At 43.3% G+C, this 26,262-nt stretch overlaps 1 long non-coding RNA gene across 4 annotated transcripts; it reads right to left on the reverse strand.

The window, feature by feature from the left end:
- Positions 1–22,222: 22,222 nt before the first annotated feature.
- Positions 22,223–26,251, reverse strand: LOC131594609 (uncharacterized). 4 transcript variants are annotated; one of them, XR_009281428.1, is made up of 6 exons: positions 25,881–26,251; positions 25,353–25,729; positions 24,858–24,931; positions 24,706–24,764; positions 23,951–24,105; positions 22,223–23,609 (listed from the first exon to the last, which is right to left on the reverse strand). It is a non-coding gene; the product is annotated as an uncharacterized LOC131594609 (long non-coding RNA). The 4 variants fall into 4 exon arrangements; XR_009281426.1 differs by having other exon boundaries at positions 22,232–23,609; positions 24,717–24,764; positions 24,858–25,729; XR_009281427.1 differs by having other exon boundaries at positions 22,232–23,609; positions 23,951–24,078; positions 24,858–25,729.
- Positions 26,252–26,262: the final 11 nt, after the last annotated feature.

A 26,262-nucleotide genomic window follows, 5' to 3' on the forward strand; every position in this document is an offset into this window, starting at 1 on the left:
TAAACTTTATGCTAATCAAACAATATACTAATTAAATTATATGAAAGAGGGGTTTAGGGTTAAATTACCTTGCGACCATTGGAGTTCTTCACGCTTCTCCTCCCTGGCTCAGAAGCGTGACGGCGGCGAAGTCCTCTCCCCTATACTCCGGCCAAGACTCTAACGGCGCCATTACCGTCTTCATATATCTTCCTTCGAGCTCTCCATCTTCATCTCGTGAAACTACGAGAATCCTTGATCCTTGTGAACTATTGTAACGCGAAATGAACGCGAAGAGAAGTGAAGGATGCTCCGGCTTCAGGTAATCGCGTATTCAGCTTTTCACCTTCCTCTATTATCTTTTCCGTTCAAGATGCGTGGCCGTTGTTGTGTTCTTCCGTTGAGAATGCGTTGTTGTTCGCAGGGAAGGCAATGAGGAGTTACGGCTATAGGACGTGATAATGTTGAATCGTTGTGGAGAATTGAAGTCAATATCAAAGGTCCGCGAGAGATGCTGCAGAATCCTTGATGATTGATGATGAAGATTGTGTAATGCTCATAGTTGAATCGTGAAGTGATGACGATTTGAGATGTAGGTTGATGAATCTGAACTTTTCTGTTAAGAGTTTGTTTATGGTGATTCGTTGAAGGCTTTGTGTGAAGCTTTTTTGAGTTTTTTCTTCTGCTTTCTGTTTGATTGGTTTTCTGATTTTTTGTGGTAGGTGATGATTGAAGTGGAGATATTGAGAGGCTGAAGATGTGATTTGAGGTTAAAGAATTCAGAGAGGGAGAAGAGTGTCAAGAGAAGGTTGGAGATGATGATGAATCAATGGTGAAGAAGATTGAAGATGGAGGGAGAAGTGATATGAAGATGGATGGTGAAGAAGGTGCTGATGAAATGGAATGGTGAAAGTTCAGAAATGGTGAATGGATTCAGAGAAGAAACTGAACGTGGTGCAGAAGTCCTAATTTATAGCAACTGCAGGTTGGTTTTCTCTTTTGATTCAGTTACTTTGAACTCTCCTCCTCTTTCTGATTCTGTTAGGAGTTTGTTGCCTTTGAAAGTTTGTTATGGATTGGTTAGAAAAGTTAGGGGCTAGGCAGTTACAAGGTAGTTATGTTGACAGTTAGAAATCTGTTATAAAATTATTAGTGAAGTTATGGTTAGAAATAGGTTGAAGGAAAGTTGGTTAGTTGTCTAGGTTAGTCAAGAGATTGGGTTCTATCTTTGATGTGTAGCTGTCAGTTTGAATTTGTTTATAGTATGGTATGAACTTGTTAACTGCTACCAGCTAGAGGTTGATTGGGATAACAGGGGTTAAAAGGAAAAACGGTTAGGAAGTTTTTTGAAAGAGGACTGAAAAAAAGTTAGTTATGAAATATGGTTAGGGACTGTTGGTAATTGGCTGTTGTTGTTTTGGTTTATTGATGTGTATATGGTTTGAATTTTGTTTATGCAGGGCTGATTGTATTTATTTTTTGTTGACAGGTTCATAGAGAAAGAGAATGAAGTTGAATTCTGGTGCTGAGCTGGAAGATGAAGAAGCAAAGGTCTATTGGACTTGAATTGAAGATTCGAGATTAGGATAAAGGCACCAAAACTCGATGTTTGGATATTTTGTAATGGATTTTTGTATTGTATGATTTTTGTAATGAGTTTATGATGTAATGCATGGACTCAAATGTATGAATAATTGGTCTTTTTGTAATGAACATGATTTGGATAATGAGGGAAGTTTGTGTTCGGATTGTGACAACTTGATTTATTTGAATCATGAATTGTTTGAATGGTGTAATGTAATATACTTGAACTTGTAATGAACTTGTGATGGATTTGGTTGAATGGGAGTAATGAAAATGGCTCTTTTTTGTAATGAATGTTGGATAGAAATTTGGAAGGGCTTTGTAAAATGGATTGGACTTTGGAAATGTAATTTGACCTTTGAACCTTAGAATAGTGGAGTGTTGACTTTTGATTTGAATGTTGACCTTTTCAAATAAACCTTGACTTTTCCTTGTACTTGTAACGGATTTGAATACATGACTTCACTCTTGTACTTTGAGTAGTATATGATTCTTGCATCTTCTCTCATACTCATTTGAATTTTAAATTCAAAACATATACTTTCTTAGATTTCCATCTTTGCAAACTTAGTGAAGCAATCCAGGTGGAATAGTAACCACAGATATGGATCAACATGAATTTAGTCAAAAGGTCAACTTTGCTTGATGTAGTCCACAACCTTGCAAATAATCTCCACATGTCTTTTTTTTCCCCAATAAATCAATAACATCTTTAATTGACTTGCAAGGCATTCTTAAGCATGTCGAGACCACCAAATGCCTAGGGAAATAAACCCTAGGTCAAAACATTCCATGTGAATAGAATTCCTCTCATCAAGTACCTTTCAAGATCTGAACTAATCATAGCCTCGATCATGTGCAAGACGCCATCCTTGAGGAGATAAATAACCTTGCAAAGACCTAAGTGAAACCTCAACTTGCTTTATGACCTTTGATCCCATGCTTTTATATGCCTTATTTAATGAATGAATGCAAAGCCGTGCAAATGCCCTAATGAGGGTATGCAGATGAAATGGGAAGCTTAAGCTAGTTAAAAGTAAAGGGGTAGGACAAATTTGGGGTATGACAGCTGCCCCTATTTAATCGTCTTAAACCTGAAGGCGAGGTTGGCGCTAGCCTTTCGAGCATTCGAGGTAGAAGAAGATTAAATATCAAAGTACCAGAAATTTGTCCTAAAGAGAAGATGGTGTGAGTGTTATCTTATTTTTGTTTTGATGTCTGCTGGGGAAAGAGAGTTCTCTTTTTGTTTTTCTGGTGGAAGAATTTACAGTGGGTAATGGGTTTGAATGGAGATAGCTTATAACGTGGTAGCGGTGCCGACACGGGGTTTTCAAAGAGAATGGTTGTATGAAACAATGATCGAAAGAAAAAGACCTCGTGCGATTTACGACTCAACGTCAGGACTGAAAGGAACAAGATCTCGTGGCGATCTATGACTCAACATCGAAAGAAGATCTCGTGGCGATCAACTCGTCAACAGAAGAAAGGGAATAAGATCTCGTGGCGATCTTATGACTCAACATCGAAAGAAGATCTCGTGGCGATCAACTCGTCAACAGAAGAAAAGGAATAAGATCTCGTGGCGATCTTATGACTCAACATCGAAAGAAGATCTCGTGGCGATCAACTCGTCAACAGAAGAAAAGGGAATAAGATCTCGTGGCGATCTTATGACTCAACATCGAAAGAAGATCTCGTGGCGACCAACTCGTCAATAGAAGAAAAGGGAATAAGATCTCGTGGCGATCTTATGACTCAACATCGAAAGAAGATCTTGTGGCGATCTATGACTCAACATCGAAAGAAAATCTCGTGCGATTTTCCACACTTTGGAAGGGAATAAGATCTCGTGGCGATCTATGACTCAACATCGAAAGAAAATCTCGTGCGATTTTCCACACTTTGGAAAGGAATAAGACCTCGTGGCGATCTATGACTCAACATCGACTCGACATCGAGGGACAAAAGAAGACATTGTGTCAGATACTCATCAGAGATTGAAGATACCTCGCATCGGCACCGAGGTTGGAAAAGATTTGAAATGTGGTAGCAGATATCAATCGGAATTTGTAAGGACAACCTTTTGTGTGAGGATGTGTCGTCGTCTTGACTGGGTGCGGATTTGTATTATCTGGCTTATGCTTTGTTATGCATGTTTGAATTTTTCTATGGCGTAATGATCCGCTTTGACGGATACGCTACGTTTTTGAGGATGCAATGTTATATGCAATGAATACTATATGCAGAGTGCCAAATAAAGGCATTAGTGAGGTAAACACCAGGGAGAATCCCCTTAGTGTTAAGGACCATGTGGAGGTGCCAATAGATATTGGACTTTGATTTGTAAGATGCACCTTCTTTGACTTGAAGAATAATTTCCGACTTCTCACCATGTGCCACTGCTTGGAGGATTTTCAACTTAAGGAGATTCCCTCGATTCACCACGTCGGGGATGAGAAATTCAGGTAAAGAGCCTTGATTAGGGAAGTAGAACAACTCTTAGGAGAAATAAACTCCTGTGCTTGAGAAATGGAACAAACTCTCGGGAGAAATAAACTCCGTGCTTGGGGAGAGACCAAGTTTCCAGGAGAAATAAACTCCGACGGTCGGGGAAGAGACAATATAACTCAAAAGAGTGTGCCCCAAGCTTCATGACTTTCAAAGGAATTTGCCCAAAAAGATCTTTGGAGAGATTTGTCAAATCTCGACGTAACTGCCCCAGATTGGTTGAATCTGAGAGAGATTCCCCGACTTGATTGCCCCATATTGATCAAAGCTTGCAGAGATTTATCGACATGATTGCCCCTGATATGCTGAATTTGAGAGGTCAAACCTCGACTCAATTGCCCCTGATTAGGTACATCTTACTAGAATCCCCAAGCTTTCTTTGTTTTGAAGTCAAACACACATGGAAACAACTTTACCACGCTCAACGGAGTCTTCAAACTCTCCCCTTCGAGGTAATCAAGGAAAGCATTAACTGTTCATGCCCAACGGAGTTTTTAGAGAACTTGCCCCTTGATAATCAGTCTCTGAAACGATTAGCTTTTTACTCCACGGAGTTTTCAAGTCTTTTGTACTTTGACATGATCAAGTTACTCACTAATTCTCATCTTGAAATTTCTTTGATGTTTAAGCATATGTTTTGTATGCAAAAGGATGTTAATTCTAAGAATGATAATTCCAATGCAAAGCCTATGTTAGTCTTGAAGTTGTTTAAAACTTTTTATGAAATGAGGTTGCAACCTCTTGTGACCGAATCACTAGTTGACACAACCTCGATTTTTTTGCATGCGGAAGATAAAGCAAGCATACGATACCAACATGGATATGTGTCACGCCTCATTGGGAGTCAGTTAAACGCTATCTCATCGGAGTGTGCTTTCGAAATAAACCCTACTTCAATTAGGACTTTTAAGGGTTGTAACTTGGCCGGGTTCACGGTTTTCAGAAAACAAAGGATTTTAGGCTCAAAATTATTTGGTACCCACCCCCTTCGTGATGTTCTCCATTCCTAGGTTCAATTAACTCGACATGAGTGTTCATTCCTCACAAGGAATTTGGAATGGTTGAGGAGTCAATGAGGTTTTTTGGACATGGCAGTCACTTCATCTTGCATTTTTGGTGTCTGATCACACGACTTTGTTCTTTTGATAAGGATTTTTATTTTGTAATCCTTATTTTTTGCTTCTGCTTTCCCTAACTTTTGCCTGGACAAATTCTCTTGAATTTTATTTTGGAGTCCAGCGGGGTGCCCTAACTTTTGCCTAAGTCACTTATTTCAAGTTTTTGACTTAGCGGGACTCTTTTTTTTTTATTCACTTTTTGAACAAGTCGTGTGATCTTGCGTTGCTCTCGATTTGTTTGAAATATTGTGACTGCCTCATTCTTTGATTGATGAGGGATAACCATTGCGGTATTATCATCTTTTGACCTCTTGATGGAATAAGGATAATCATTGCGGTTTTGACATTCCTCAGCCCTTTGAAGGATAACCCTTGTTGTATCCTTAGATTTATACCTTTTTGGTGAGTTCTGAACACTCGATCAAGTTAAATGAACACTACCCTGCCCCAAGGTTAAAATAAGGGTTTTTATGATTAGAAAAGAAACTCCCTCTCCAAGGCTCAAAGGGGTTAACGAGGGTCTATCTCCCTTATATCTCCAGTGTTTGGGGATTTGAAACAATGCCTGTACATCCTCAGTAGGGTTTTTTATTCAAAAACACATGATTAGAGATTTTGCATTTTTATTTTTCATCATTCTCCCTCAGCTTTTTGTCTAAGCAAACAATTATTCTGTTATATATAACTTTATATTTTATTTATCATAAAAATTAAAATATTCATAATTTTATTAATATAATACCACAAAATTTTAAATGAAAATTTTATTAATATTAAAATTAGTCTTATACTGTCATATATTGTAGAATTAGCATAATTTTATTCATAATAATATTAATATAATAACATGTGCGATTGAGAGAAGTAAAATAATATGAAAATATTTTTAAAAAAAACTTAATAATACAAAGAAATTCAAAAGTCAATATAATAACACATGATTATATTTGTACACGATTAAATTATTGACATTTATGTTTTTAATTTTTCGTTGTGAGTTTAATTTCAACTTAAAACAATAATAATTATTGATACTTAATAATTATGTCCTTTGATTATTTTTTATTTAAGATGATTAAATGTATGATTTTAATACTTAAATGTAGGAATTTAATACTTATTATGTGAAGGGGATTTAACTTTTCATTCTTCGTAACCAGTACTATTTTGTATAAATATTTTGTCATTAAGGATACGAATAAATTATATATTATTTGGTTTTAATTGCACTACCTTTCAATTTTTTCAATGATTATTGGACTTTAAGTGATAAATCTTTCTAATTCTATATTGTAATATTTATGGTTTCTGATCGTACCTGACCAGAAGAATCGTCGTAGGCTGCTCGGACTGGATCTTCTAGGAAGGAGGGGGGTGTACCTGCAAGGTGCTCCGATGCCAAAGTAAGAAGACGAGCAAAGGAGTGCAAGTACTAGCTAAAGGTTAGAAAAAAGTGAATACCTGACCCTCTAGTTAAAGAGGGTATTTATAGCCCCCAGCGCTGGGCCATGATCTCGCTATTGGGTTGGATTCCCAAGCCCAACTAGGAGACTGCCAGGTTTCCTGAGCGGAAATATCGGAGGTGCGTGCATGCCCTCTGTCCTAGTTAACCGCTCCGAAGTTCAAGAGAGACGCGGTCTTTTAGGAGCCACGTGGAATCCGTGTTGTTCGGAGGATTGGATATGAAGGAGCCCTGCACGGAGCAGGGTCCTCGGCAACGAAGAGGTTCGCGGGCATGTTAGTGCCGAGCATGCCGGGTGCCATATGCTCCGGGGATATGGGGCAGCTGAGCACGTCTAAGGTGGGCATCCTAGGTGCGTAGGAGGGTCATGGAGGAACGTGGGCCTCTGAGGTTTACTGGGCCAAAAACTATATTGGGCCTGACCTTGGCCCAGTCCAGAACAGGAGCCCCCCAAGTCGAAGTTTTCTGGTCAAGAAGCTGTGACTTTGCTTTATGCTCGGACCCATGACCTCGGAGATGCTCGGTGAGATGGCTCCTCGTCAACCAGGTGTGCTTGGAGGAACAACCTATGGAGGGGCGAAACGTCGCGCGTGGGCGACACGCGCTGACGTGGCATAGGTAATGATGGCCTAGGGGCTAGGAGGCGGCGCTTGTCAGGAGAGGTAACGCTTCGCCTTCCGAGCCCTTTCCCTATAAAAGGGGGCGAATTCTCTCATTTGGAAGTTTTCCTCTCTCTGTTTACCTGCTCGGCATCAGACAGGCGTTCCTCGGAAGGTACTCTTCCAGATTGTTCAACATACTGTTCGTCTACCGAGAAGCTCATCCGGTCATCGTCATCATGTCTTCACGTAAGTTCGCTTCCCTCCTCGTTGCTTTATTCTTTTCCTTAGGGTTTGTGCGCTTTATTTTCGCGGTCGTCGTCGTAAACGCAGGCTGGGTCCAACGAGCGGTCATTGCTTCCTCCCTGGGGTATCCAGGCGATGCCCGGGGGTTAGCGTGGGTCGGTGGACCAGATTATGTTGGCATTAGACCGTCGTGCCTGTTTGGATACGATTTTTTGTTGTCGAGTCACGTCATTTCGTGAGTCCCCGGCTGACGGGCGTCTTTCCTCGATGAGGGTTTAGCTGGGGGCTCCGCAGCTCCTGCTCTACCCTTTCGCTTGCATTGCGGTGGAAGGGTGGATTTGATGAACTGTCGAATTCACTTTCTCCCTTCTGCGTGCAGGTGGGTCTGATTCGCGCGCCAGCTCGGAATCTGATTCATGGAGTAGCGAGTCGGACGACTCGACGGCCACTAGCTCCGATGTCGAGATCATCGAGGATCAAAACGCGCCCTCTCCGGTCGACAATGACCATTCTAATTCTCCGGGTTCTGACACCGAGGGAGGGGTCTCCCCGATGCCCTTGTTCAGTTACGAATGCACGGTTGCGCTCGACTGGATAGCCGACGAAGCCTTAACGGTCACTTCCCGATACACTGAGTCTCTAGACGGGGCCTTCAAAGAAATTGAGGTTTTGGGAGAGGGTGAAGCGCCGAATTACCAAGTGATGTGCCCGTCTCAGGACGAGCGTATATGCTCTCGGGTCAACGGGGATGGCTTTGCGATGTACGAGTATGTTTTCAAGGAGCTCGGCTTCCGATTGCCCTTCTCCGACTTTCAGAAATCGATGATGGCGTTTCTAGGTTTGGCGCCGTCCCAATTGCATCCGAATGCTTTTGCTTTTATGCGAGCATTCGAGATTGTCTGTAACTATTTGGGTATTGGCGCCACGACCGTATTGTTTGACCGGTGTTTTCGTGTCCAAAGGCAGGCGGCAGACGGGCGATACAGCTGGGTCTCATTCAGAAATGCCGAGCGGAAACTCTTCGGGATGTACACTGACTCTGTAAAAGGCTTCAAGGACCGGTACTTTGTCGTCCGTCCGCTCAGCCCGACGGCTTATTATGAGGTGTCGGATTCTGTGGTTCTTCGTGACGCCGACGGGGAGATAGTGAGGGGCGAGGACGGACAGGTAGCAAGGGAATTCTGCACGAGATTCCCGTTTTTCTGGTGGAAAGGTCACTTCTCGTCTCCCCCGAAATATTACGTTTGGGAAGATGGGGATCTGGACGAGCAGGACACAGAGTCATATTCGGTCCTCTACAAATACGTAGACAGCTTCACTATGTCCCAGTGGGTGACGAAGAATGGGAATCCCGTGTTGGACGAGAATGGTGTGCCGGTTGTGGAGCAGCGGCCTATTAACACTAAGGCTTTGTTGTCTTGTCGGACTCCCGAGGAGACTCGGGCGTTGTTAGGTCGTGTCCCTTCGCCCAGCTTTTCCTCTTCTGTCCGGTGTTTTTGCTAACTTGTTTTATTTTTTTTTCTTTGCAGATGCTATGCCGGAGAAGGAGGACACGGTCCTGAAGATGGCTCTGGACGCAAAGAGGAATCAGAAGAAGAATCGGGGAACCGGTGCTGCAGAGAACTCGGCCTCGGCAGGTTCTCCTCGGATGAAGGAGGACGAGAGGGCTTCCAAGAGATCTCGTGCTACCGAGGGGGGACGCCATGAGCCGTCGAGCCTAGGTCCCGAGCGTGGCTTTGTATTGCCTCCTTGCTACAAGGATGGAGGTTATTTTGAGAAGTTCCCCCTGGTTACCTCTCCGGATGAAGCTCGTCGGATCGGTGAGATGGACCTTCCGTCCCTTCAGAAACAGCTGGCGTGCGACGGTGCTGCCGTGATGAGGGTTTTGGGGATGGCCCAAATGTTAGCCAATGGTGGCTCGGGCTCGTCCGAGGCCCTGAAGGAGGCGGAGGCGGCAAAGAAGGCTGCCGAGGACAGGGTGAAGACCCTGGAGACTGATCGCAAGGAGTTGAAGAAAAAGATCGACGCGGTTCTGAAGCAGAAGGATGGGGAGATTGCGGCGGAGAAGAAAAAGCTTGCCGACCTTCAGCTTGAGTGGGCTCCCTCGGCTGACGAGTCGCCGGACGTGGCTGCTCTGCAGTCTAGGGCGGAGTTCGTGGAGAGGATAGATAGCCTGAAAATAAGCCTCGCTGACATGGCCGAAGTCGGCTTCGACCGTGCAGTTCGTCAGCTGAAACTTCTGAACCCTGGCCTGAAGGAGGATAATATTGGGCTTTCTTCGAAGATCGTGGACGGCGCGTTAGTGCCCGAGTCTCCTGGGAGTGAAGAGTAGATAGTGTGTCCTTGGGCCTGCGTGCCTGTCTTCTTCGGCCTGCGCGCCATTTTATATTTTGTTGGGTAATGCCCGGATTACTTTGGGGGCCTGCGTGTCCGGCATTTTGATTGTAACCTTTGGATATCGTCGACCGATTTGGTTGGCAATTTTAATGTTTTATAATCTTGCTTGCTTATATCTGTTTTTCTGCACCTTCAAAGTGTTATCGTTGGATGCTCGTAAGACGAGGTATTTCCTCCATACTTAGAATATTTTTCAATTTTACGGACTACGCCGGGGACGTACTCCGTTATTGTTTTTGGTAACTGACGGTTTATGCTCGGATACGCCGGAGAGTTACCTCTATACTTGTGATATTATTGGTTTTTATGGACTATGCTCGGCCTAGATTGATTGCCCGGGCGTGTTGAGTACGGTCCGAGTGCGCAGAGCAGATGTGCGCTGGTAGCGAGTACGAGACCGCGATTGGGGCCAAGTTCTCGCGGCGTTGTCATACCCCAAATTTGTCCTACCCTTTAACTTCTAACTGGCTTAGGCTTTACATTCATGTACATACATCACTTAGGTCATAATCCATACCCATGCATGCATATCATTGGTATCAATCAAAGACTAACAAGAAAGAACTCTTATGGCAAGGAATTTCCTACCAAATGTGAGGATCTGAAGTGTGATTATGTGGCTTTGTTTTCATTGAAGTCTTCCTGGATTAGGGTTCTTCTCAACTCAAGGCATTGGGGGAGTGTATATGTTTCAATTCATCTGGTTGTTCCTAATCAGGGTTTCCTTGACCAAAGTCAACCAGTTGACTTTTTGGTCAACCTTTAATCAGGAATGGATTTTATGAGTGAGAAGCTTTTATACTGACTATGCGGATGCATTCATTTGACTGGATTTGACTGGAGAAGATTTAATCAGGAATTCCATCAATGATCAGGAAAATCAGAACAGTTGACTTTTGGGTCAAAATCGGAAGAATTATTCAAATATCAACTTTTGATGGAAAATCGGTCAAGAAAAGTCAAAGAATGGATAAAATCGGGAGTTCGACAAAATTTGCCAAAAATAGAAAAATATCAAAAAAAGGGAAGTTTTATACTTAGAAAAATTTTTGGTCCTTAAAAAGTCTAATGGACAGCTCACTTCATCACCAATTTACACGTGGCAAATGGCATTTTCTGGAGAAATTTCCAACATCAAAGTTGTTCCTCTCATGGAGGAGAACAACTTTTTAGTTGGACACTTTTTCATATGAAGCATGGTTGAAGAGCTATTAATGTTTGAAGTGGGAGATTTTCATTCAAATCAAGTCATAAGGCAGGGCAGATTTCTGGGCATACGTGAAGCATTTCATCAAACACGTGATGTGCCATATTTGAAACCAATTCTAGAGCAATTCAAGAACCCTAAAAATGAAAACTTGGTATGTATCCACTCTTTTCTATGTCCTATACTTATTGAAGCAAGAATCAATTCATTTGAATGAGTGTGGAACAAATTACAAGGCCTCAAAGTGGTGATGACACAAAACGCCTCGTAGCACAAAGCTGAGTCAGAATCCCAAGTCACACGCATGCATTTGATCAAACACATGGTGTGCTGACTTTGAAGCCAATTTTATAGGTCTACAAATTTCCATTGAAATCAATCTTGGTGGCAAACTCTTCCTTGCTATGCTCTCTATCCAACAAGCTAATGTAGATTAGTTTTGGTGGCATGATCAATGAGATACAAAGCCCTAAAGTTGTGCTTTAACTAAGTCACATATTGGCTACAAATAGGAAGTCAGGATAAGTCACATGCGTGCCTCAAACCTATTGTGTGTCACCATGTTTGTGAGCGATTTTCTCATGTTTCCAGGCTTCGTTTCAAAAGAGTTCCAACATGAATTTTAATCTACCTTATACCCTCTTCATTTTGAGCACAAATTTGAATTGATTGGAGAATCATAGCCAAAGATATATGGGCTTAAAGTAAGTACCATGAGCATTATTTTTGACAAGGCACCTCAATATTCTGCAGCCAACACGTGAAAATGCTGCTCTAAAACTCCATGCAGCCACACCATACGTAACCCCCCATGCAACACACACCATCATAAACCACATGCACCTTCATGCTATATAAGATAAAACCCTTCACAAATTCAAGGGAGGATAATTCACTTTTCTCAGTTTCACAAAAAGACACACTTCCATTTTCATCTTCACTCTCTCTTCTCTCCACTCCATTCTCTCTCATCTTTCTCTCCCAACAAACTTAACAAACTCGTAACAACTTTCTACCACCACCATAACTAACCTTCAACACCATCATCCTCCATGAATCTTCTTCTTCTCTCATCTCCACCGCCAAGAACCCCCACCATCTTCATCTATTCTCTTTCTCGCCTCACCGTCATCCACACTCCAATCATCACCATCACTGAGTTCTTTCTCACAACATCATCAACATCATCTCCATCATCATCTTCGCTTCCTCCACAACAATAACAGACTCAGCAACCTTCAATCCCATCCATCAACACACATTCTCACTTCTCTGCACAACAACCGCATCGTCATCCTCATCCACCTCCCGTCATCACCACTCTCATCAAATCGCAGCAAACTCTCCTCAATCTTCATCATCATTGCAACCCCGTCAGCTTCTCAATCATCATCACCGTGTCCAAGGAACCAAGAGAAATCCATAGCATCTCATAGGAATTTTCTACTTCTTCAAGATTCAAACTTCAAACAGGTAAGCACTCTCAAACCTCTCTCAGCATGTGTGGATCGATAGATAAAGCATATATTGATATGTGTAGTGCAAATTCGTGTGTGGAGCTTTGATTCTTGTGTTTGACTTCAGTTTACGTGTCATGGTGTGTGTATGCTCGTTTGAAATACGTATTTGAGTCGTACATAATATAGGAAAGACGCTGATGCAAGGATTTTCATGAAAGTTTTGCAAACTAGGGTTTAGTTGTTGCTCTCTGTTAGAACATTAGAAAGAGAATTAACAAAAACTAATTGTAGATTCGTGATCAGTGTGAAAAAACAAGGGGAAAGGTATCTTCTTTTTTTAATTTCTAGGCGGATCTATGGTTGCCGGCGCCGCCGTGGAGGACGTTAGTCCGTCGGAGAAGAAAGTGAATAGTACCACATGGTACTGTTCACGTGAGCTGCATGTGAGCCCTCATTCTCCACTTGCATATGTGGCACTCTATCATTGGTGCTTGAGTTCATTTTCTCCTTTTGTTTTTATTGGTGGACGCGTGTTGGCGTTTCATTGACCAGGGTAATCGGTTTGTCTTTTAGTGACTTAAGTTGGGGTGACCCATTGATACATGTTAATATGTCACGTTTGCAGTAAAACCATAGTCCATGAATAATCACATGCTGAACAAAATAAATGCTGATTAAATAAAAAGGCAATGAACAAATGAAGTGAAATAAAAAATGGAAAGAAGTGAGAGGTGAGTTGGGCCACGCATTTGGGGCCTTCTCATCGTTTCTGAATCATACCCCTCCGTTGCTGGCGCACCATGCATGCCTGGATTGGGCCTCTACGCGCCCATGCTTCCTCCACCCCCTGTTTCTGGCCCAGAATGCATTTAACATAGTTTTAGCTCATTTAGAAAAACTGCTAATGCACCCCCAGGCAGTCCAAACTTCTTTTTCTTTTAAATTTTGTTTTCTTTTGCTTCTTAAGTCTTTTTTTTAAACCAAATAAAAGTATAAAAAATGATTTTGGGTATTTTAGAGTGTGTGAATAATTGTCATAAATTTTGTTGATTTTTCTTAATTGTTTTAGTCCTTTTAATAAACCTTTTTCTTCACAATATATTTGAATTTCCTTTGATTAATATTTCTTTGTAAATAATTCTCTAATAGACTTAGGATTTAGTTTTTAGTCTTGATTTTTGTATAGAATTAATGGATGTATGTGTGCTTGTGAGCATCATTTGGTTGCTATAATTCTCAATTTTATTTGTCGCATATTGATTTTCCTTTACCTATTCCATGTATAGTTTTTGTTAATAATCGTATGGCTTCTATTATTTTAATCCCCATGTGTAGACAACTTAGACTAGATTTAGAAATAGTTCCCTTCTTTCATTCTTTTCCCTTTCAACTTTTAAAATACTTAATAAATATCGATGAAGATCATACCGTTACTATATTTCATAGTAGGAAAGAAATGATTGGGGTGTAGGCCCCGATGTATGTTCTTTCCTACTCAGCGGAGAAGAAATGATTGAGGTGTGAAACCTCGATGTATTTCTTAACCGTTATTTAGAGAAACGATCGTGGTGTAGGCCTCGATGTGCATTCTCTAAATATTCACAAAAGAACTCTTTTTGTATCTCCTTTACTTAGCGGAGAAGAAATGATTGAGGTGTGAAACCTCGATGTATTTCTTAACCGTTATTTAGAGAAACGATTGTGGCGTAGGCCTCGATGTGCGTTCTCTAAATATGCAAAACAAAAACTCTTTTTGGTATGACCTAAGTCACAAAGTTAAAATCCCCATAAAAGATATCCAGCCAAAAACACTTCAAAATATCTAATAAAGGCTCAGACCTAAACAAAGTAAGGAAGTGATGCGAAGCCTTGTAGTAGGTTCTCGTCATCATGGAATTACCCTAAAAGACACAAACCAATCTCTCTTCTTCTTTCTAAGGGCATGTTATCTCCGCTCCATTGCATCCTAGGCCGTCCCCTTGTGCAAGAGCGCGAGCGTTAACGCCGCCCAACTAAAAAACACAAAACAAACAGAAAATCTTTAGCCGAGCTACGGTAACTCTGATTCCTGAAAAGGATACGTAGGCAGCGGGGTAGGGCCCGTGCGAGTACAATTCTTTCTTTTCCCTACATTTTGCATTCATTTCGCATTTAGACATAGACATAGATATACACCCATTAGATAGAAACAAACATAGGTGGATACCATCGAGTACGATGGGCGCGAGGGGTGCTAATACCTTCCCCTTGCGTAACCGACTCCCGTACCCTGTTCTCTGGTCGCAAGACCCTGTTCCTTCCTTTGTTAGGTTTTCTGATATTCCTTTCCCTTATGGGATAAATATATTGGTGGCGACTCTGTTCATTTTTCGCGAGCGTGCGACAGGCGTGAACGATCCCATCGCGAGCTGGGGTTCTGCCGTGCAGTACTTCCACGGAGGGTCTAGGTGTAGAGTCTTCCGTGTGGTCGGTCTTCCCGTTTCGTGGGGAAATTCGACCGTTGCTATCGTGGAGTCCTCGCGTTCGTACCGATAACGCGGGTCCCTGCCCGGCTAGCGCCCGTGTTGGATACGGGTGTCCGGGGGCGTTAGGTTGGGTCTAACTGTAATAACGTCTGAGTTTTTCAGCGTTCCAAGGCCGAGCAAGTTTTACTCCGAGGAGATCCTCGAGGTAGTAGGCGCCGTTCTCGGTTTTATCGTAAACTCGGTACGGGCCTTCCCAGTTTGGGGCTAGTTTACCCTCGCGCGAATCCTTCATATTTCTGCGGAGCACCAGGGCGCCGACTTTGAATTCGCGCTTGATAACTTTGGTGTTGTAGCGGAGGGCTATCTGTTGTTTTAATTTTGCTTCTCGGAGGGAAGATCCTGTGCGGATCTCCTCGACCATGTCGAGCTCTTCCCTCATAGCTTCGTCGTTGAGCTCCTCTTCGAGGGGTGATTCGGTGCACCGAGAAGGTTCTCGGATTTCCACGGGGATCACGGCTTCGGTGCCGTAGGTTAGCCTAAAGGGAGTTTCGCCTGTGCTCGAGTGGGGGGTTGTCCTATATGCCCAAAGCACACTATGTAGTTCTTCAACCCAAGCTTTTTTGGCTTCGCCGAGTCTTCTCTTTAGTCCTCGGAGGATGACTCGGTTGGCTGCCTCGGCTTGTCCGTTTGTCTGAGGATGCTCGACTGAGGTGAAGTGCTGCTTCGTGCCGAGCTTGGCCACAAACTCTCGGAACTTTTTGTCGGTGAACTGGGTGCCATTGTCGGTGACTATGGCCTGAGGTACCTCGAACCGGGCTAGTATGTTTCGCTTGTAGAAACGGAGCACGTTTTGAGACGTGATTTTGGCGAGCGCCTCGGCTTCTATCCATTTCGTGAAGTAATCGACGGCGACCACGAGATATTTATTTTGGTACGAGCCGACCGGGAATGGTCCGAGGAGGTCCATTCCCCAGGTGGAGAAAGGCCAAGGTGATGATAGAGATTTGAGTTCGTTGGGGGGAGCCAAGTGCATGTCGGCATGACGCTGGCATTTGTCGCATTTACGGACATGCTCTTTGGCGTCTTGTTGCATGGTTGGCCAATAGTAACCGGCCCTGAGGGCTTTCCTCGCTAGTGATCGGCCGCCGAGATGCTGGCCGTTTATCCCCTCGTGGAGCTCTTGGAGTATCTCAGATGCTTGCGATGTGTCGACACATTTAAGGAGAGGGATGGAGAAGCCTCGTCGGTATAGTTTGTCCTCGATGACCGTGTACGAGCAGGCTCGTCTCTTGATAGTTGAAGCTTCCTTCGCGTCGGCAGGTAGTTCGTCCTTGGTGAGGAAGTTATGTACCGGGGTCATCCAGCAGTGGTCGTCCCCGATAGCGAACACTTGCAGAGCTTGTGCATTTTTGCTTATGCTCGGTCTGGGTAAGATTTCTTGGATTACCGACTTGTTTCCGCCTTTCTTTCTCGTACTCGCAAGTTTGGATAATATGTCGGCGCGTGAGTTATGCTCCCGGGGAATGTGCTCGACGTCTGCCTTTGTGAACTTTTTCATCTTCTCTCTGACGAGAGTGGGATATTCGGCCAGTGTGTCGTTTTTGGCTTGGTACTCGCCGCTGACTTGAGAAGCAACGAGCTGGGAATCGGTGTAAATCATGACCTCTCGAGCTCCTACATCCTCGGCAAGACGTAAGCCTGCTAGGAGAGCTTCGTACTCGGCCTGGTTGTTCGACGTGGTAAAAGATAAGACCAAGGATACTTCGATGATGAGCCCCTCGTCATTCTCTAGGATAATGCCGGCTCCGCTTCCCGAGGTGCTCGAAGCGCCGTCCACGTAGATGGTCCATTTGTTTTTGGTGGGGGTCGGGCAGCTGGAAATAGAGGTCATCTCGGCCACGAAATCAGCGAGCGCTTGGGCCTTTAGTGCCTTCCTGCCCTCGTATTGTATGTCGAATTCGGACAGCTCGAGGGACCATCTTAGCATTCTCCCGGCCATGTCTGGTCGGCTAAGAAGTTGTTTGATGGGTTGGTCTGTCCGGACGACGATGGTATGGGCGAGGAAGTAATATCTCAGCCTCCTAGCAGCTGTTATCAGAGCCAGTGAGACCTTCTCTATTTGTTGATATCGCACCTCGGGTCCTTGTAGGGCTTTGCTCGTGAAGTATACCGGTTTCTGCCCGTCTTCAGCTTCTCGGATCAAGGCCGCGCTGGCTGCTTCGTTTGAGACGGCCAGGTAGAGATATAGGATCTCGTCGCTATCTGGTCGGGAGAGGACGGGCGGCCTGGAGAGAACTTGCTTGAGGTGGGACAGCGCTTGCTCGCATTCCTCGGACCATTCAAAGGTTGCTTCTTTCCGAAGTAACTTAAAGAATGGGAGGGCATGCTGGGCGGATCTCGCGACGAAGCGGGATAGTGCCGTGAGCATTCCGTTTAGTACTTGGATAGATTTTTTATTGACGGGGGTAGGGAGTTCTGAGAATGCTCGGCATTTATCGGGATTGGCTTCTATTCCTCGCTCGGTCAGATAGAAACCGAGGAACTTGCCTGCCCGTACGCCGAAGGTGCATTTCTCAGGGTTGAAACGCATCTTGCAGGCTCGGGCTTGCTTGAACACTCGTTCAAGGTGCGTTTTGTGTTCGGCGTCTTCCCGAGATTTGACAATCATGTCGTCCATATAAACCTCGAGGGTGTCGCCGATCTCTCCCCGGAAAACTTTGTTCATCATCCGCTGGTACGTAGCTCCGGCGTTCTTGAGTCCGAACGACATTACGTTATAGTAATAGTTGCCCGACTCGGTCATGAAGGCCGTGCATTGCTTGTCGCATCTCGCCATGGGAATTTGGTTGTAACCTGAATAAGCATCCATAAATGATAACAATTTATAGTCGGCCGAGTTGTCGACCAGTCTATCAATATTAGGTAAAGGATAAGCATCTTTGGGGCATGCCCGGTTAACATCGGTATAATCAACGCACATTCTCCATTTTCCATTAGATTTTTTGACAAGTACAACGTTTGAGAGCCAAGTTGAATACTTGGCCTCGGAAATAAAATTTGCCTCTAGGAGGTCTTATACAGCTTTCTCGGCAGCCTCCGCTTTCTCGGGAGACTGCCGACGCCTACGTTGAACTACTGCCTTTACGGCTGGGTCGATGGAGAGGTGGTGGCAGGCGACCTCAGGGTCGAGTCCGGGCATTTCTGCTGCACTCCAGGCGAACAAGTCGGCGTTGGCTTGAAGACATGCCACGAGCTGCTTCCTCGGAAGATCTGGGATGTCCTTGCCGATCTTTACCGCTTTGTCGGGGTTGTCGCCCAGCGGGATGAGGTCGAAGTCTCCGTCTCGGATGGGCCTGACGGGGTGAGTTGCATTCGGCCTTCTTTCTTCGGCATTCTTCAGCTCTTTGTCAGTAAACCGAGCGTCTAAGTCGATGGAGCTGACGTTCGGTGGATGTTGATCTTCCTGAGGGTGACTGTCTTCGACCCTCGGCTTTTTGTTTGGATCTGATGGAGGGGCAATCAGCTGCAACCCCTTCACGGAGGCGTCGAAAATCCTTCTAGCCGCTTCGATGTCTGCATTGATGGTGACCACTCGTCCTCGCTTTGTGTAAAATTTCATTTTGAGGTGGACGGTGGAGGGGCCGGCAGTGAGTTCGGCCAGAGTAGGACGTCCGATGATACAGTTGTAGAGAGTCTTGCAGTCGATTACCAAGAATCTTGTCTTGACCTTCCTAGATGCCTCCTCTTCTCCGAAAGTGACGATTAACTCGACGTATCCCCACGGCTTGGTGGTAGCACCGTTGAAGCCTTGGAGATCGGAACCCACATATGGAGTGAGGTGCGAGTCGTCCAGCTGGAGTGTCCGGAACAGGTGAGAATACATGATGTCGATCGAGCTGCCTTCGTCGACCAGGACTCGTCGGACGTCGAAATTCGCCATTCTGGCTCGGACCAGTAAAGGAATTGTGGCGTTCGGGGCGCCGCCCGACAGCTCTTCCAAGTAGAAAGTGATCGGGTCCGATTTCCCTTTAAACTTCCGGGGAGTTGGGGCGACATCAGAGTTGGCGCTGATCAGCTCATCGAATTTTCTCTTTACCGAGCTGATAGTGAGGGAGCCGGGGTCACCGCCGTTGGAGATGACCATTGCTGTTGGGAAATGCTCCCAGGTACTGAAAGCAGTCGTCACGCCGACTAAAGGGATGAAGTCCTCCGGTCGGGTTACGGACAGCGCGACTTGAAGTGGTCTGCTGTCTGGTGAGTTCCCCTCGTTAGAGTTCCGAGGGACGTCTCTTCGGGAGGGTTCTCCCTTCTTCGTGTACTTTGATAGGCGTCCCTCTTTGATCAGGGTCTCTATGGCATCTTTGAGATGTATGCATTCGTCGGTCAGATGCCCGTGACTCTTGTGGTATTTGCAGTATTTGGACTTGTCTGTCCCCGGCCTTGTAGGATTTGACTTCGGGGGCCTGATGCTGGAGTTCTTGAACTCGGTGTTCTGGCAGTCGGCCGGGATTTTCTCCCGTGAGGCGTTCAAAGGAGTGTAGTCGTTGAACCGTCCTGCCGGTCCTAGGCGCTCTTTGGCATCTCGGGACCTATCGTCCCTCCTTTTGTCCGGTCCTCGGCGTGATCCTGGATCCTCGAGGTTTGAGCTGCGAGCAACATCACTGCCCCTCGAGGCTTTTATCGCGGCTGCCTCGCCTTCTTCAAAGTCGATGAATGCCTTTGCTTTGCGGAGGAGGGCATTCATCGAGTGCACCTTCTCAATCTTAATGGCCTTCTTGAAGTCACTACCGGGGAGTAGTCCTCGCTCCAAGAGGTATCTCTTCATGTAGTCGGCCGTCTGCACTTGGACGGCCTCCTTGTTGAACCTTTCGAGGTAATCCCGAAGAGGTTCGTTGGGCCCTTGTATCACGGCCTCGAGGTTGGCTTCCGATTTTGGTTGTCGTCGAGAGGCTGTGAAGTGGCTCAAGAAGAGTTCTTTGAGCTCGGTCCAGGAATGGATGGAGTTCGGAGGGAGGTTCCTGTACCAATTCATCGCTCCCTTCCTGAGGGTGGTCGGGAAGATGCGGCACTTGATCGAGCCTCTGACGACGTGATAGTCCATGACCGCTTCGATGCTCCGAATATGGTCGTCGGGGTCAGTGGTCCCGTCGTATTGGTCCAATACTGGCGGTTTTTCCATCCCTCGAGGGAGGTGGGCTCTCCGGATACTGCCGGACAAAGGGCTGCGGAAGTCCTCTTCGTCGCTTGGCCCCGGAGAAGTGTAGTGCCTGTTTCGCCGGGGTTTTCCTTGGTTGTCGTCCGGACTGGTACGGTTGTCCCGAGGGGGACGTTCGCCAGGTTTCGGCGCAGCTTTGGAAGGGCCCCGATGGTCCTGTTCGGGGGAGGGGCTTCTCGCTTCAGTGGCTTCTGGCCTCTGGTTCTTCTTGCTCTTTCTTGGCGGAGAGCGGGAACGTGTCCTCCGGCGGCGATATCTTCTTGGTGGAGACCTTGAAGAGGACGGGGAACGTCGGCGGTACCTCCTTGGTGGTGAGCGCGAGGAGGAATAGGAGCGTGACCTGTAGTGCTTCCTCGGAGGGGAGCGACGTCGTCGCTGTCTTTCCAGCTCGTGAATTCGGTCATCCTGAATTCGGAGGAGGCTGTTTGTCAATTGTATTTCTTTGAGCAGGCGGACGGTGATGGGGTCGGTGTCCTCGGGAATGTTGAGCGGCTCCTCTTCTTCTCCATGACGGGCTCTCCGCCTTTCGGAGGTGTGGGTGAATGAGGAAGCAGCATGCCCGTCTCTGAGGTCGGTCTCATTCACATTCTGGGTACGGTCTGGCCCATTGTGTGTTCGGATCTGCTCGTCATCCCCATTTTGAACGTGTCCCTCGGGAGGAACGTGGTCAACATTCTGAACCTGTTGGAGGCCCTGCAGCTGCTGGATGCTATGGATCTGCTGCCTCCCAGGTGGTGAGGTCTCGTGCCCGGGCCTCCTTTGCCCGACAGGGGTATGCCGATTTCCTCCCTGCCGGCGACGATTTGCTGCGTCGCGGGTGGATTCCTCGATTAGTTGCTGCAGGAGGAAGGGATCAGCACTTGGGATGTTGTTGTTGTTGTTGTCAACCATGACAGTTGGAAAAGGATTAGCTTTGATCTTTGTTTTGTTAAAGACGGGGAAGCAAGTTTCCCACAGACGGCGCCACTGATCGTACCTGACCAGAAGAATCGTCGTAGGCTGCTCGGACTGGATCTTCTAGGAAGGAGGGGGGTGTACCTGCAAGGTGCTCCGATGCCAAAGTAAGAAGACGAGCAAAGGAGTGCAAGTACTAGCTAAAGGTTAGAAAAAAGTGAATACCTGACCCTCTAGTTAAAGAGGGTATTTATAGCCCCCAGCGCTGGGCCATGATCTCGCTATTGGGTTGGATTCCCAAGCCCAACTAGGAGACTGCCAGGTTTCCTGAGCGGAAATATCAGAGGTGCGTGCATGCCCTCTGTCCTGGTTAACCGCTCCGAAGTTCAAGGGAGATGCGGTCTTTTAGGAGCCACGTGGAATCCGTGTTGTTCGGAGGATTAGATATGAAGGAGCCCTGCATGGAGCAGGGTCCTCGGCAACGAAGAGGTTCGCGGGCATGTTAGTGCCGAGCATGCCGGGTGCCATATGCTCCGGGGATATGGGGCAGCTGAGCACGTCTAAGGTGGGCATCCTAGGTGCGTAGGAGGGTCATGGAGGAACGTGGGCCTCTGAGGTTTACTGGGCCGAAAACTATATTGGGCCTGACCTTGGCCCAGTCCAGAACAGTTTCCATTTAAGATAATAATACATGGAATTAATTTTTATTTTTCGCAATTATCAATTTTCAATGCCTATTCTCAATACTTATTTTAAAAATAACTATCGTTACATATTACTTATAAATGATGTCAACATACGGGAAAATAATATATCATTATTTCAAATATTTGTATAAATGATATTATTTTTGTCTCTTATTTTTGTTCTCCAATATCTCTTATTTTACTTTTAAGACTATTAAAATGAGCCAAATATTAGAAACGAGTCAAATTTTTATATTTGAAGTTTTAAAATAAATTTTAAAAATTAGTGTTACTTTACAATTTTGTTAACAAATAATCATCTTTATGATAACCACTAATCTAATTTATAATTTTTTCCTAACATTTCTGATTTTTCTAAACCCAAATGCGCGGAAACGACGGGTACCCGTGCGAACGCACGGGTAAGACACTAGTTTTGAAAATGACTGCTCTATGTATAATAATAATAATAATAATAATAATAATAATAATAATAAATAATAATAATAATAATAATAAATTACTTATTTAAGTGGCTTCTCATTATGAAAGTTGGGAAAGAAAGAAAAAATGAATGCAAAGTTGGACTTCATTAGAAAAGAAAAGTTAAAATTGTTTACTTATAAAATGGCTTATCAATCTTTAAAATCTATTCATTCTAAAAAAAAGGCAGGAATAAATTACAAGTGAAATAAAATATGTCATCATCCCTCTCTCATTCAGCAGTTAGTAGATTACATGAAAAAGATGCATTGAACCGTCATTGAAGCAAGTGCTATTTACAGGTACCTGTCTCAAATATATATATCTAAAGCATAAAGAGGATAAGCAAAGCCCAAATAAGCATACACTTAAATTGTTGAGCAAATTTAATTTTAAGAACTTGTTGACCAAATATACAATACAAGTGTAGAAAATATTTTGAAGGAAAGCCTCTATTAGAAGTTTTAGCAGCATGCAATCAAATCTCTATTTAAACCATTCCCAAGTTATTTGTCTTGATAAAATAGTGAAAGACCACACATAATTTTATAGTATCATTGATTTGAATATGCGCAAGGCTTTAAGTACAATGGAACACAAAAGATTACGAACTTAGCTTCAAACAAACCAGTAACACAAGTCAATATATTAAGATGTTCAAACCTCACATGTAAACATAAAGATATATAACAGGAAATGTTTATCACAACCAATTGCCAAAGCCAGCACCAACTTTTGCCAACCCACAAGCAAACAAAGTAATTCTGTTGGCATGGCTTAAGAAAGGTGTCCACACAAACAATAATTACTTATACACAAAAGCAATCTGCAGATTTAACCAGAACTAAAATTAGGGAAATAGTAGAAGTAGAACACTGACATGTAACTGATTATATAGTCAAGGGCCCAAGGATGTCCATCGACAGCATCACAAAAGCATGAGAATAATAAATAATAGAAGCAGAACACTACAGAAAGTAGACATTGTAAGAAAAATACAGAAGACATAGAAATAAGTAAAAGCGAATATAAAACAAACAAAAAACAAATATAAATTAAACCTCAACAAACAAAGTGTTTGATAAGCCTTTGAAACAAACAGAAATGGACCTTTAGGCTTTAGTTGACGTGCTATAGAAAAACTGTCCAGAAAGAGCCAATTCAGAGGAATCAATGTAGAGCATCGACGTAACTCATTAACGGTACGTCAAAAGTATGAGCATTATGAGCAACCCATAACACGTATCCCCCAGGTTTCTGACGGCTTTGAACATAGGGTAATAATATGGGAATCAGAACTTCCATCCTACAAAAAATTACATAAGAATTATATTGAAAAACAATCAATGATCTCCTATGCAAAACTAATTAAATAGTTCAAATAGACTCAATCATCAATGTCCACAAACAATTTAGTTCATAGTCATATGAGAGAATGAAGATAAGTACTGGACAACGATGCACAACGACTAAAATGAACAATGGAAGAAGAAAATTTCAACAACCACACTCACATTCCAAACTTCAAATGCAATCATTGTATGACAAACATATAGTATCTTATTCCAACCCATAGAATCAGTACATGGTCAGTACATGGGAGGCTTCAATAATATGCGATGAAGTGCAAACTAAAAATTGACTTACCATTTTTTCACGCATCCGCATATTGCTTCAGATGATGTTCCAACAATAAAAAATTATTATATTCTGCTTGATCAACATGCACGCCAGCAATATGCAAGTGGCACCGCGAATTCTCAACTTGTCCAAGGCTATAGAAAGTTGTAAAACCTAATAAGCTAACAAAATAGAATATAAGGAACTGGTATCAAAGTCCATGTCAAATTTTACACCATATTAAAATTAGAACATTCAATATTAAGCAAATATGCGTTTTTTTACTACTGAGTCAGACAATATATTGAGAACCTCATACAAATAGTTTTGGGTATGTTGGTACATCAATGAAATAAAGTTTAAATTGAAACAATATCCTTTTCCACAAGTTGAAGCTTTACCCGTATCTTTTCAAATAAACCAGAATGTAGAGCATGTCAGCTTTGGACAATTGAATGCTTGATGTTTTATATTAAACATAACTTTATTATAAGAAAAAAGTAACATATTGTTAGGTTCTATTTTATTCATCAATCACTGAGGAAACAAACTGCTATATCCTGATTTAGAACTAAAAAAAATATGCTTAAGGTTGAAAAACAAAGCTAAAATGGAATTAACCAACCTGTTTATACCAGTAGACAAGACAGTGATGATATATATACTATCTTTCCATACAGTCAACCAAATAGTCCTCTCTCACTAATGATATTTTCATCCTCTTATACATTAAACTCTTACAAGAAAGTGATGATAGAAAAAATCAAAGAAAAAGGAAATACCAGAGACTGACATTGGAGTTTGCTACCTTGCCATCCGTATCTCACCAAGCAGCTAGTATCTTATGAGTACAAGAAAAAGATTGCAAAACTCATAAGTGTATGTCTATTTTAAAAAGAACAATTATATTTATATTGGGATCTGCAACAGATACCTTTCTCCACTTCACTTCAGTACGTTTTGGTTTACAGGTAGAGCAGGAACATTTACTCCACTCAAATGTATCCTCTGTAGAAAACCAGAGAATAGTGTATAAAAAGTATGAGTGATTAAATTATCAGCGATCACGTAAATCAAGATCTGGAAGAGGGTTGTTATATGGATAATTTAACAGAAAGCAATGAGAAAGTAACTACAACACTAAAAACCAGCTTCTCTTTATCATATCAATGACCCTGCCTCCCTTGTTTGTAGGATGGTCTTTCATAGATATTTATACCGCCTCACAAACCCACATCACAGTAGGTCACATCTTTCACAAATAAGAAAAATATTATATCAAACATGTGGAGGACACAAAAGTAAGAAAAATAAAGTGATTTATAAAGATAAATTTATTTTTCCGTAATTGTTCTTTTCTGTCTAGTGGAGTTGGTTTCTATTCATCGGTATTTTGCGAAGGCTGGAAAAAATAGTTGTAAAGGTATACCTCTAATCGAGGGAAAGGCATGACCTATAAAGAAGTAAGAACCTTTCCCACATGCCATCAAATTCTTTTGCAGGAAGAATACATTCATTAATGCTAGAAGACTGGCCAGCAGAGCTGATATCCTCACATGGTCCTCCCTCTCTAAGCTGACAAAGAAAAATGAAAACAATATCCACTAAGCTCTGAAACATCGTTGCAGTCCACGACACCGCCATAGTCAGCTTACCGGAAACCTTCACTATCAACTTAAATTTTACAATTACCGGAAACCTTCTTGAGCTTTTCCTGTGCTCTGTATTGTTAGCCGTAACCAACCGCGAGAAGGGAGAATCCAAGATCTTGCAATGTATGGTCAGGCATATGTAAATAATGAACTCCTGTTGCAAATATCAGAAACAAATATCATTCAACTTAGAACTTCCAAAAAATTCTCATTCAACTTCATCTCGATGAAAAAAATACCCAAGACATATGCAAATATTTTCAAGAACCAAACTAATCTAAAACAAAAATAAACATAAATCATACCTCCTATGAAAAAGGAAGAATCTGAATCTGGAAGAAGGAAACGAACACGAACATCTTCACACCTAAGAACTGGATCTGAATAAATACAACTCAATATGCAACATCTTCACACCAAAAACTCCAGCAAAATAAATATAACTGAGTAAGCAACAACTCCTTATCAGACTGGGAACACCGTTAACAACAACACAAAAGCCATTAGTAAGCAAAATCAAAAATAAATAAAATCTAAAAATAATAAGCTATGTTAAGAATCTAACAGAAATCAACTTGAACATGAAGATGAAAAACGAAAAACAAATGTAAACCACGCAAAACTGACAAGATCTCAAAACACAAAAATGTATGTGCAAACTGAACATGAAAATACAAGCAATGTTAC

The sequence above is a fragment of the Vicia villosa genome, linkage group LG4 (genome assembly GCF_029867415.1).
Source record: "Vicia villosa cultivar HV-30 ecotype Madison, WI linkage group LG4, Vvil1.0, whole genome shotgun sequence".
Taxonomy (NCBI): domain Eukaryota; kingdom Viridiplantae; phylum Streptophyta; class Magnoliopsida; order Fabales; family Fabaceae; genus Vicia; species Vicia villosa.